Source organism: Hemitrygon akajei, chromosome 2, assembly GCF_048418815.1.
Source record: "Hemitrygon akajei chromosome 2, sHemAka1.3, whole genome shotgun sequence".
Lineage (NCBI taxonomy): Eukaryota > Metazoa > Chordata > Chondrichthyes > Myliobatiformes > Dasyatidae > Hemitrygon > Hemitrygon akajei.
Window position 1 is genome coordinate 53,479,229 of NC_133125.1, and position 13,977 is coordinate 53,493,205.

Here is a 13,977-nt window from a genome sequence, read left to right on the forward strand (position 1 = left end):
TACCCACCCTGGAAAGCGTTTCTGAAAAGCTCCAGTTTTGGGGGATGAAAACACCGTTTTAGTGTGGACGGAGGGTAAAAACAGAGAAAAAGCTTCGGTTACGGATTTATCCGGTCTAATGTGGACGTAGCCTCAGATTCCTACTCCTACCCAGGTCCACTTGCATATGGATGTTCCTCTTTACCCTGCCTTCCTTTAATTGTCTACGTTGCCATACACTTAGCCAATTACAGGCTTTTTAATAAAAGCTACTTGGGCTGCTGCTGCAACTGGTGAAAAACTAGCCCCCAAGTGTAAAAAGCAACTTTTTAAAAGCTGCTAGCTCCTCTCCTCCGCTTATCTGGCTGCTGCAACTGAAGAAAAGTGGATATCTTCTTTGAGGACTGATGATCAACTCATCCACAATCTTCAGCTCTTCTGCTCATAAAAATGGAGAAAGTAATCTCCCAACTGACACTGTTCAATCTACTTCTGATAGCTTTAAGCCCTGCCTTTTAAATGACCTGATTTATTCTAACACTATTCCCCAGGCTCAAATTCTGTCTTTAACCAATCTGGGTTTGACACCCTCCAGTGTCTACTTATTTCTGATTGAATTGGTTGATTTTGATAATAACCACCCAGTGGAAAAAAGGCTCATTTTTCTTGTGAAACTAATAAGCTGACAAATGGGTTGAAGCTTGTCTATCATTGCAATACTAGCAAAAACCTATAAATAGCTTTCGAAAGTCTTGAACATTTATGTAATTTATTTAAAAGTGTCCACTGAAGGAACATATATATTGTGAATCATTTTAACAGTAACTGCATATAACTTCTTGAAAAATTCAAGCTTTTGTTAAAGTTTAACACATCAACACTTAATACACTTAATAGGGTAACAAATGGTAACATAAGTTGCAGGTTCATGAATGTAAATCAGCAGTAAATGGAAAATAGTCATAAAGATAATCCAAGGAAATTTTGTGTTAACAGGCTAACTAAAAAAGTTGATATTAACAGTCTCGCTTTACTGGAAATGGAAGTTAAAATGGAATATATTTTGAGATTCAACAGTCCAGACAGCATTTATTGATAGAAAATTGGAATTTATATTTCAATTTTATAATGAAAGGTTACTATAAAGACTCCACAGTATCTGCTTACTTTTTCTTATGTTTTATATCAAGTTTCCCAGATTGTCTCTGCAGGTACTTGTGGTCTGTTCAAACCTCCTCCTACTCTATTGCATTCAACATCACTGTATCCAATTAATCCTTCCTCTGCTGTGTGTTTACCACATTTCCCCACAAATATATCAGTGAATAAGTGGTAATCATCTTAGTTTTTGCAAATAATAGTTCCTACAACTATTGGGGTAAGTAGATTTCATCTAATTTTTTAATGTAAGCTTATTGAAGGACATCTTATAATTCTGAACTCTAGTTTTTGACCACTAGAGTTTCTCCAACTGGTCTTTTACTAGCTTAAAGACTTCAATCATGTTAACTTCCACCACTACCCTCCGCTTCAATTTTATTTTCTCTAGAATTTAAACATTAGCCTTGTAAATCTTTTCCCTGATCTTTCACCAATTTTTTATATCCATTCATAAAGCTCAGAATTTAAGCTTCTGCAATATCTTCTTCCATTTACTGTAAATTTTCCTGTACTTAGTGTGTCCAAGTACTTATCTTGCTTATTTAAAAACAAATTCCCTTTAAAACCTCATGAGATAATATCACTAACAGAAGGGGCTCCCAACCTTTGCTATGCTATGGACCCCTACCATTAACTGAAGGGTCTGTGGACCCCAGGTTAGGAACCCCAGCGCTACAGTGATGAACATTGTTTAATGTGCTGCTTAGTTTTAAAATTGTTAAATGATGTAGTGAAAGGTTAGGCAAAACTGATTACCTGCTCCAGTCAAACCACCAAATCATAGCTCAGTATACAGGAAATACAGTATATGACAATGTGCTGAATGAAATGGTCTCTTCCTATGACCAACATACACTGTAGTTGAGAAGTTGAGAAGAAGGAAATTCATAAAAGACTAGTGCAAAATCTTAATGGCACAAATGAAATGTTCTTTATTAAAAATTAATACAAAGTATATGATCAAAAATGTACAAACAAAATTTGCCAATCTTTCAGGATTGCCCAGGAATCTGAAAGTTATAGAATAATATAATGGACACTGCTATCAGAAAATAAAGACAAAAAGGTTAAATGTCAGTGCTGTCTTTTCTCATTACTATAAACACCTATGTTTAATATTTTACCATATTAAAGACACAAAAATTACTACCAGGGCAGAGTATTTGGAGGCAAAAGAATCATATAATGTATTTTTTATCTATATTAACTGTATTGGCTCTGGATGTTCAATTCTTAGATGTTTAACAATTAATTATCAGCTTGTATTTTAAGTAGTTTTTATATACATTTAGCAGTTTAATATGCCTCTAGTGACTATACAAAGTATAATTCGGGAAAGCTCTAGAAGTTTCCTCGTTCTGAATTATTTGAATATATGCTTTCTCATTGGTTAACTTGGTACTGCAGTATTGAACATCAGCTTTCTAATTAATTAATTCTTATCTATAGATTTGAATGGAATTTTTCCGTATCTCCGTGGTATAAAATAGCTGTTCTATGTTAGGTGCCACCTTTGTTCCTTTGTCTCTCTCTTCAACTAGTAGACCACTATCATCTTCCCTTTGTTCTCTTAATAAAATGATTAAGATGGGAAAAGTTTTGTGCCTCTTTCCTAACTTTTCTGAAAGAAACTTGGACTAAAACACCAGAATCCAACAAGTAGCATAGTCAGCAGGATGGTTAAGGAACATTCAAAGACTAAGAAGAATTTTCAGTGGGCAACAAAGGAAATACGACTTCTCTGTTCCTCTGCTGGCTGAGAGGAAAAGGGTCTGGCTTTGAATATCGGATGTGAGTTAGGAGTGAGGATCTGCAAAAAAGGAATGCAAACTGGTAGAGCCCCATGCAAACCAATAGAGCACAGATTAAATGTGCAAGCTGGTAGAGAGCCAAGATTTAACTTTGTACAAATCGTGGAGCACAGATAAAAAGATAAACATTTCCCGCTGCAGTCACAATGCATGGGGTCCCCATTTCCACAACTGGCTCGCCAGTCCACGCACACCTGTGGACCCAGAAACACTGGACACTGCAAAGGCTGGGTTTGCTAACAATGAAATGCTTGGCATTGTACGCAGGTTGAATAGCCCTTGGGCTTTACCCCTCCATATGGTCTCTATGTCCGATGGTGGTTGCTGTCCATGCGGCAATTACTGCTGCCTTAGCAAGGCCAACCGCCCTGATCAACATCCGGTCCCACATATTCAACACTTTTCAGCCCATTTAGCCAGAAAGGTAATTTTTTCTAATGTGGACTTAATTCGGGGCAACCATCAGGTGCCTTGGGCAGGTGGGGCTTGCCAGCCTTGGACGGCAGCCCGCCCAGAAGAAGAAAAACCTCCGCTGCCTTGCAGCCATACCCACCCATGGGAAAGGCTTCAGGAGTAAACCCTGAGGAAGAAAACCAGAGCCGGGGTCCCTAAGGCAGTTTGATGTTGTTTACAACTTCACTCTGGCAACCTCTGCGATGACACTGGTGCCAAGCTGTATTGGCACTTGCCTTTCCCCTGGACTACATCAGTGACGTGGAGAGGGGGAGCCCTCTGCATGGGCAACAGCCAGTTCTTTAAATCTTCCCACCCAAGCTTGCGCCCCGGAGAGGACACAGTCCACCAGAAGCACAAATCCATGATCCCCTGGAACAGTTGGCTGCCTATTACATCAGGTGCCTGTCTGCACTGAGGATGCTTGCAAAATGGCTGTTATAACCCCAATTAGCCTATTTGAGTTTCTGTGCATACTGTTTGGGCTGAAAAATGCAGCACAGACTTTCTACTGACTAATGCACTCTGTGTTAAAAGACTTAGGTTTTCTTTTTGTTTTTGCTAGAAAACATACCTGTCACAGGCGCGTCTATTACCGACACATCACATCTCCACACACTTTTCAAGTGCTTAAGCCAACACGGGCTGTTTATTAACCCTGCTAAATGCCAGTTTGGGTTGTCTAGTATTGATTTTCTTGGCCACAGCATCTTTGAGGAACATGTGACACCCCAGCCATCAAAAGTCACCACTATTATGGACTTTCCACTGCCCCGCACTACCAAAGTTCTGCAAGAGTTTTTAGGTATGGTGAATTTCTATCGTTTCATTCCGCGAGCTGCTAAACTTATGCTCCTCTTGTATAGCGCCCTTAAAGGCAGCGCCCCTAATCGCATGCTTGAGTGGTCTGGCCATCTGCCAGTTTTGTTTTCTGCTGGAGGTGTTCATTGACCACAAACCTCTCGTGCGTGTGATGGCCTACATTTCAGATTCATGACTGACATACAACACATAAAAGGGAAAAAGAATGCTGTAGCTGATTGCCTGTCATGCCCTACTGAAAATGCCATGCATATTGGGGTTGACTATGCCGACCAAGCTACTGACCCAGAGGTCCAGGCTTATAGGACAGTTGTCACAGGCCTGTGGTTGGCTGACATCAAGTTTGGAGGCGCGGGACTTTCTGTCCTGTGAGATGTCTCAACTGCTCACCCTCACCCAATAGTATTGGCAAACTGGAGGCATACTGTTTTTAGCTCCATTCATGGCATCTCAGATCCAGGCAAGAAGGCTTTACAGAAATTGTGACGTTTGTGTAACACAGCCTTAAGAAGGATGAGTGAGACTGGAGTGCAGCCTGTGTCGTGTGTCAGCAAGCAAAAATTTACTGTCACATTCAGGCACCTTTCGAGTCCCTGGCAACGGTTTGACCACTTGAATGTGGACCTGGTTAGTTCTTTCTCCCCCCACCCTGCCCCCGCAGGTTTCACACATCTCCTTATCATGCTGGACCACACCACCAGGTAGCCAGCAGCCGTCTCTCTAGCATCGACGATCGCTGTGGACGTGGCTAGGGTATTTATCAACACCTGTGTTGCTCGCTTTGGCACCCAGGACATGGACCCAACTCATGTCAAACCTCTGGGCTGCAAAGGCCTAGAACTTCGGTGTTAAATTGCATCACGCCAGTGCGTGTCACCCACATTTATTTCAATGGCCTATGCGAGTGGTTTCACCATTCCTTAAAGGCTGTCGGAGGGCCTCCCTGACGGATGAGTGTTGGCACAATCATCTCAGGTGGGTTCTGCTGTGGCTCAGAATGGCTCCAAAAGAGGACCTGCAGTCCTCCACAGCTGAGTTAATGTACGGGCAGCCACTATGGGGGCCGGGTGATTTTATTCCTGACACCCCGACTGCCTGGTGAGCATCTCAACAGCATTCTGCCCTCCTCAGTAATCTCAATTCTTTTACACCTATTCCTACCTCCCATCATGGTGTACAGCAGTCTTGGGTTCCAGTTGACCTACGTTCCACCTTGTTTGTTTTTGTCCGCCACGATGCAAATCAACACCCCCTTAAGCCCCTTTACAATGGCCCGTTACTTGTTTTGAAATGGAGTGAAAAGACCTCTTTTTGCAGATAGGGACGGTAAACCTGAAGGTGTTTCTGTAGATCACCTTAAACTGGCCCAGCAAGAGCTGGCTGGTTCCACTATCATACTCCGCCTCATCACGACATGACCATGTGTGTGTGTCAGAACAGCCCTGGACAAGCCCAAAGCACTTGCCGTTACTCCAACCAAGGCACATAGGACCCAAGCTAAGTGGCTCATATGAGATCCAGACAGACTCACAATGCCGGTTTTGGTGAGTTCTGGATAGGGTGGGCAGGGGAAGGGGTGTGTAGGGTAATGTAATGGGTGACGGTGACACATATTGTTCATAATAGACAGTGTCTACATAATTCACAAACACTGTTATTGAGTTGTTGTTTTCACTTTAAGAGACGGTATCTGATGTAATGATATCAGTGTAAGGTGATTGCTTTTTGTTTATTCTTAATAGAAGTGAAGTATTGTGGCTTTTGTTAAGCACATAAAATGACTCTCACACATTTTATTCACAAAATCTTACAATGTCACAGCTTACTCCAATAAATACCAAGGAAGTGAAGACATGCAGGACTAAAGATGAAACCATAGGTAACCAATGTTTTGACAAGCTAGTGGTAGATTCATCAACTTTTTCCCAACCATTCAAAAATCTGCTGAAGAACTGCTCAGATGGCCATGTGACTCTTAATGAAGAACGACTTCAAGCTTTAAAGGTGACATTGTGTACTGCACTTGCATTAAGAATCCCTGATACAGGTAGACCATTCACCCTGTATGTCGACGAGAAACACATTTTAGCAGTATTGATTCAAGAGCATGGCGTCTGCAAAAGATCAGATTCTGTACGCTGATGGCTCCTCAACAATTGAGGGAGGAATTTGAATGATTGTTTCTGGAAGTGAAATTCTGGCAACAGGAAGCATAGCTTCTATGCCACAGGCAGAACTGAAAGCTCAGACTGAAGTCAGTAACTTGGTGGAAGGAAGATCAGCTGACATCTACACTGATTCTCAATTTGCTTTTGTTCATGATTTTGTAAACTTATGGAGATAAAAAGGATTTCTTATGCCTGCAGGAACTCCAAACAAGAATAACCAATTAGTACAAGAACTTACAGATGTCATACAAACTGCAGTCAGAAGTTGTATTAAAATGTAAAAGCCACTCCAAAGCAACTACAATGGAAAGGCATGGAAATGCATTCACAGATGAAATTGCAAAAAGGGCAGCATGGGAAGGAGTAAAAGAAAAAAAAGGAAGTTCTGAGAACATCTGCAGTGAACCCAACAACTGGAATTATGGGAACAAAGTTGAGCTCTGTATCACAGATGAACATACAAGATTATCTGGCACAGCAGATACACTCCCTGGGACACATTGGTGTGCAAAAGATGATGAAAGGATTCTCCCAGTGGTAGTGGAATCCATAGTTCAGGGCACAAGCTCAAAAAACGTTTGAAGGATGCATGACATGCCAGAAAAGGAATCCTTGAGCAGCAGATTAGGTACTCCTGCCCCACCTGGTCAATTTTTACATTTACAAGTGAAATACATTTCTTTGCCAAAATGTCAAGAATACTCAGACATGAGGGTAATAGTGGACAAGACTTCAGGATAGGTGGAAGCTAATCTAGCAAGGAGAGCAACAGCCACACGTACTGTAAAGACTCTGATCAAGGGCTATATTTCCAGATGGCAATTGCCATGTCACATTGACTCTGACCAAGGAACACATTTCAATGGAAGTGTTTGTCAGGAACTATGTCTACTGATGAACATTGAATGGTCTTTTCATTGTTCACTTCACCGAGTCATCAAGACAAGTCAAAAAAATAAACAGAACCGTCAAGCAGCAACTAAATATCATGAGGAAGGTGGACCATGGCTTACACTCGTCCTATGGTCCTGTGTAGCATCAGAGCAACCCCAAACAAGAAAACAAAACCAAGTCCATTTGAGGTAGTAACAGGGCTTCCTATGTTACTGCTGGGACCCCTCGATCTCAGAGAGGTTGATATGCAGACAGTTTAGTTATCTATTGTGTGAAGTTAACTCAGATTGTCCAGTCTTCTCAACAGGTTTCTGCCACTTGGAGTGATCCAACAGAAGGAAGACACACCCTGATTTCTGGTGTGTGGGCCCTGATTAGAAAAACACAGTAGGAGCCACTGGAAGCTTGACAGGTCCTTATCAAGTGCTGTTTTTACCAACTCGGTGGTGAAAGTAGAAGGTAAAAGTTAAGTCGATACACACCAGGCATTGCAAGTGAGCTGAAGTGGTACCTGATGTGGACAATTAGCACTGTGCTAGTAAACTCTTGGTCACAGTGCCAACATTGCTGAGCTACAGTGAGCAAGTCACTAACCAGCCAGAAAACTTCAAGCAAGACAACAACTACTGGACATTGTGAAGTTTATTCTAAGGTTATTTCTTGTTGTTATATTTTTGCCTATTTTCCCTACTCATAATGTGCCAGTTGAGATGACTCATAATGCACACTTGAGAGTATCACATGAATTTACTAATGCTGTTAACAACTATACCTTTTGGGTGTTTCAATATATTCCACACACTTCAAAATATTCACCAATGTTAGGCATTTCTGCAAGTCCAGAGCAAACATACACCCTCTTTATTAAACATTCCAGCAATGGCAATGTTGGCGTTATGCCTATGATTCATTAAGCTCAAGAGACAAATATACAATTAACACGCCCCCCCACATATCGCCTTAAACTGGATCATTTATTTAAATATAAGCGGCATAATTTAGGGAATATCATATCTACCACTATTCATGTCCTGAGTCTAGGAGTAAATGAGACATTTCAGAAGGAGATCGTTTTTATCCCATCAATTTTATTCCCATTTTATGATGTTGCAAAGCATGTAAGAGAGATTAAAAATATTGCTGCAGCCTTAGAAAGAGCAAGCAATGACACTGCTGAAGCCCTGGGAAAAGTAACATACAGAAATGGTCACCATACATAAGATGGTTCTTCTAAATCTCATGGCATGATATCTCCTCTTAGCATTTAAGGGGGGACATGTGCAGTTATGGGCAATGAGTGTCATATCTACATACCTGATGAGTCTTAAGACATAACTAAATTGGCTGATCGTATTCATAAAGAAGCAGCTGAAATACATTAATCTGATGAATGGGGTTTCTTTCACTGGATTCATTTAATTCCTGGAAGCTGGGGATTCTCAATAGTACAAGTCATACTATCCTTACTAATATGCCTTATCATAATTTACATTTTTTTACTTGTTTAAAGGTGATCGGTAATAGAATAATTCTATTACTTAAGTGTGCCTATTAATCTGCCTAACCATGACATAGTCTTATGAATGTATTGAAGAATATATACCTTTGATAATTTATGACCTAAGTAGTTACTAATTATTTTTTAATGTAGATACCACAAATTTTCCTGCCTCTGAATTTTCAGATATAATGATTCTAAATATATGATTTAGAATCAAAGGGGGGGGGGGAATTGTTGGATATGACTGTTTAATTCTTGCTTTAGACTGTTTAGTTGTTATTATCTTTGCAGTTTAACAACTAATTGTTTGTTTGTATTTTAAATAGTTTTTATATGCATATAACTGTTTAATATGCCTTAAGTGACCGTACAAAGTATAATTCTGGAAAACTCTGGAAGTTTCTTTGTTCTACATTTCTTGAGTATGTGCCTTCTCATTGGTACTTGGTACTGCAGTACTGAACATCTAATTTCTAATTGTTTAATTTGCTGTGTCTGTGCACAACTACATGTTAATTAAATAATAGCAAGAATGAGGGAGAACAATGCACATGCGTAGACAACAGATCAATACATAGTGCTAAGGGGGGCGGGGTCAATGTTCTAAAAGAAATAGATCCATTCATGACACTTCCTCCCCTTTTAGATAACTGCAACATAGAACTGTATATGTGCAAAACATTCAATTTCCCTTTCAAAGATAAAACGTGTTCAAAATAAACTTGCTTTCACAATAACAATCCATAACTAACTTCACAGTTCTAAAGGTTCAGTCTTTTGGGTGGCGCTCTGTTTCTTTCAGGGTAGTGCCTCTAGACCACATCTTGTCAATGACAACATTTTGGTCACACCTTTGGACCTGCGGAGTGGCATCAGCTTTGGTAGGTGTCTTGTCTAGGACAACAGTCTTGGATTCCGGGGTCATGTTGCTGTCAATGGCATCATCACTGAGAGGTAAGTACAGTGACTGTAATGTGTCCATCTTGTTGGATGCAGTTGACTCAGGTGTGTTCCTTGGTTGAGCTTCCAGTACCTGGTCCACATGACAACTATGTCTGATCTCCAGTATCCACTGTGTACATCACTGGTCCAGTTCTTGTAGCTATCTTACCGGGTATCCACTTGTCTTCTCGGTAATCATGCACTAGGATGTCCTGTCGAATCTCGAAGCTCCTTGCTGCTTCACTTGACAACTGGCTGAATTGTTTATTCTGCATTTCCCTCTGGAGATCTGGTTTCAGGAGGTCTATGTGAGATCTCAGATTCCAGTTCATGAACAGCATTGCAGGTGTTTGATTTGTCGTCACATGAACAGATCTCTGATGTACAAAAAGGAAGCTGTCCACCACATGGTGTAGAGAAATGTCCTCCTTGTCCGTCACTTCAATGGACTTCTTGAAGGTTTGGATAAACCTTTCAGCTAACCCATTTGTTGCTGGGTGGTGAGGAACTGACTTGAAATGTCTGATGACATTTTTCTTCATGAATGGTCAGAATTCTTCTGACATGTATTGTGGTCTGTTGTCACTCACAATTTGTTCTGTTAAGCCATTTCTCATGAAGATAGTCCTCACAGCAGAGTCTTTGCTGAGGTGATTGACTTCATTGGTATAACCTCTAGCCACCTTGAACGAGCATCCGCAGCAATCAAAAACATAGAGTCCATGAATAGCCCCGCAAATTCAATATGGACTCTTTCCCATGGTGACGAGGGCCATTCCCACAGGTGTAATGGTGCCTGTGGGGGGGCATTTTGAACTTTTTGGCACCCCAAACAGTTTTTGGCCAAGTCTTCAATTTGTTTATTTATTCCCGGCCACCACATGTAACTCACGGTGGGACTCTTCATCTTGACTGTACCCAGGTATCCTTCATGCAGATTGTCTAATACTCTGGTACGCAGTTGAGAGGGAACCACAACACAAGTACCGCACATCAGCGTTCTTTGACCTACTGGCAGTTGGTCTCATCTCACTGAGAACTCTGGAAACATAGAGTTACCAAGAGCTGGCCATCCTTGCATGGTGATTTCATAGACTTTTTACAATGTCAAGTCATTACTTGTTTCCATTTGTGTTTCAGAATTTGTTATTGGCAACTGGTCTACCAATGCGGTGTGGAACGCTGCTGCTGGGGCATGGTATGAAGACTTTTCTTCAGTTCTTCAGTTTTCTTCTTCACTTCTTCAGTGTAAGAAGTGACAAGATATCAGCAATGCTGTGTTGTTTGGTACCCTTGAACTCTAGATCATAAGAGTGGGCTTCTAGGAATAGTGTCCATTGTTGTAACTGGATAGCAGTCATCACTGAAATTCCCTTCCTGGGATTGAAAATGGACACAAGGGGCTGGTGGTCTGTCACTAGTGTAAACTTTTGTCCATAGAGTTAGTGGTGGAACTTTTTTATTCCCCATGCTAGACTAAGGGCCTAGTTGTGTTCTACGCTCAGGTATTCAGATCCATCTTTCATAATGTGTGACAAAACGGCTCTAAAACCATATGGGTACGCAAACACGCCAGTCTGATGGGCAGGCATGGGTCATAATGGGTGAAATGTTCATTGGATGTTATTCATTTCTTTATTTCCTTGAATGTTTTTTCACATCTTTCTGACCATTCCCACTTTGCTCCTGTCTGCAACAGTGCAGTCAATTGGTGCATTACAGTGACAATGTCTGGGAGAATCCTGTGGTAGTAGTTTACAAGGCCCAAGTATGACCTGAGCTGTGGCACATTTTCTGGTTTGGTGTCTGTAGCACCTCTTCAATCTTTTCTTGTGAGTTATGTAGGCCATGCTTGTCATTGACATGTCCACAATATGAGATTTAATTCTTGAAAAGCTCATATTTCTCTCTCTTTGCTCGCAGACCATACTCATTCAGCCTGGTAAGCACTTTAGCAAAGTTCTGGAGGTGCTATTCATCATTCCTGCCAGTCATGATGATGTCATCAAGGTAAATTTGTGATCCTGGGATATCTTGGAGCACTTGGTTCATTGCTCTTTGCTAAGTTGCTGAAGCTGATACAATGCCAAAGATGAGACAATTATACTGGAACTGTCCCTTGTGAGTGTTGATTATGAGGAACTTCCTGCTAGACTACTTATTCTCCATTTGCAGATAGGCTTGTGACAAGTCAATCTTTGAAAACCTCTCCCCGCCTGCCAAAGATGCAAATGTCTTTTATTCATGGCAGGGGATACAGTACACAGCACCGGGCTGATGCTCACCTTGAAATCCCCACACATGCGAACGGTTCCAACCTTCCCTTTCTTGATCTCCAGGACAATGGGCATGGGCCAATCACTCCACTAAACCTTGGAGAGAATTCCGGACACCTCCAAGCTCTACAGTTCCACATCCACTTTAGGACGTAGGGCATAAGCATCAGATGTGCTTTATGAAATCTTGGTGTTGCTGTTTCATCCAGTTCACTTCTGGCCTTCATGCCTTTGAGTTTACCAATACCCTTCTCAAACACTTTCTCATTAGCATTAGGCAGCTGTGACAGTCTCTGGTTAGTGCTACCATTCGGGCTGCAGCGCCGATCTAGTTGGATTTTTCTCAACCATTCATGTTTGAAGAGCGCTAGCCCTCCACTTTTCAATACATAATGGTCTAACTCTTGTGTTTGGCCTCGGTACACCACATTTACTTTCAGTTTGCCTTTAGGAGACATTTTTTCACCTTTAGCATCACTGAGGTCTTCCCTAATGCTATCTTACAAATCAGTCTGTTGTAGTCAGCCTTTGGAAATATAGACAAAACTGATCCTGTATTCAGATCCATTTTCAGTTTTACACCGGATACATCTATAGTGATGCAGATGATTTTGTGATCTGCTTCAGTAACACTATGCAGTTCCAGGCATGACAGTTCACCTTTGTCAGACTCTATGTTGTCTGATTCTGTTTTATATTTGGTAACTTTATGCATTTGCTTAGTTTTGTGTTTGAGACTTTTCACTCGGTTGTGCTTTTAGTCTGCCTTGCTCACTCCCTCTATGTGACCTTGTCTGTGACACTCTCTGCAGACCTTTTCTTTGAACCAATAGTCATTTGCATCATTGGAGGACATGCCACGTTGAAAAAGCTTCTGGCTTTTTGCACCATTCCGGGACATTTTGTGTATGTCCCATTTGAGTCTCTTCTTTTGTAGTTCTGCTACATCCTTTGTTGCATTCTCTAACGATACTGCAATGGTCAATGCCCGTTCTAAGGTTAGGTTTTTTCCTGCCAGTAGCCTTGTTTGAGTGCTTTGACTACGCATGCTACATACAAGCCTGTCCCTTCATGCTTCAGAAAGTCCACCTCCAAAGTCACACTGGAACTTTTGAACAATCCTGCGATGTATTCAGAAAAGCTTTTATCTTTTGACTGGTTCCTCTTGTACCCAAATCTAAATCTCTCATCTATTAACAAGTGGTTTAGGGCTCAAGTGATTTTGTAAACTTGTAACAGTTTCGTCCAACATCTTGCTTGCTAGCTTTTCAGGAGTTGCTAGGTCGCATAAGAGTTTACGTACTTGGGCCCATTAAGCTAAGAAGCGTAGGGGCGTTCGTTTGCTCTTCCATGTTGTTCGCGTTAAATACAATTCTACCCTTTCGATATACGACTCCCGGCCTTCATTAGTGCTTTCAAATTTGTCAACTTTCTCGACTGAAGCCATTGCCATGTTATTTCCACTTTAAATTCAGAGCGTCTTTCACTGTTATTCATGGTCCTTCTGCTTTCTTGTGCTGCTTAACTCTCGCTGTTTCATCCCGTAACTGTCGGTGAAGTTCATGATATTTTCTGACATTCAGGATCATACTCGTCACCACGGAAGACGGCTTTAAGCGCACAGGAAGTGGCTTTAACTGGTGTATTCACATTGCAGCGAGAGCAAGAGAGAACAATACGTATACATGGACAACAGCGCATGCGCAGACCACAGATCAATATGTAGTGCTAAGGGGAGGGACATTGCTCGAAAATAAATAGATCCATACATTACATAATTCTTATCTATAAATCTGAATGTAATTTTTCCTTTCCTCTGTGGTATAAAATAGCTGTTCTGTGCTTGGCGCCATTTTTGTTTCTTTATCTCTTTCTTCAACTAGTAGACCTCTATCACTGTTCTGTTCAACTTCCCTTTCTGCCAAGTTTTAATAAAACGATCACGAAGCAACAAGTTTTGTACCTCTTTA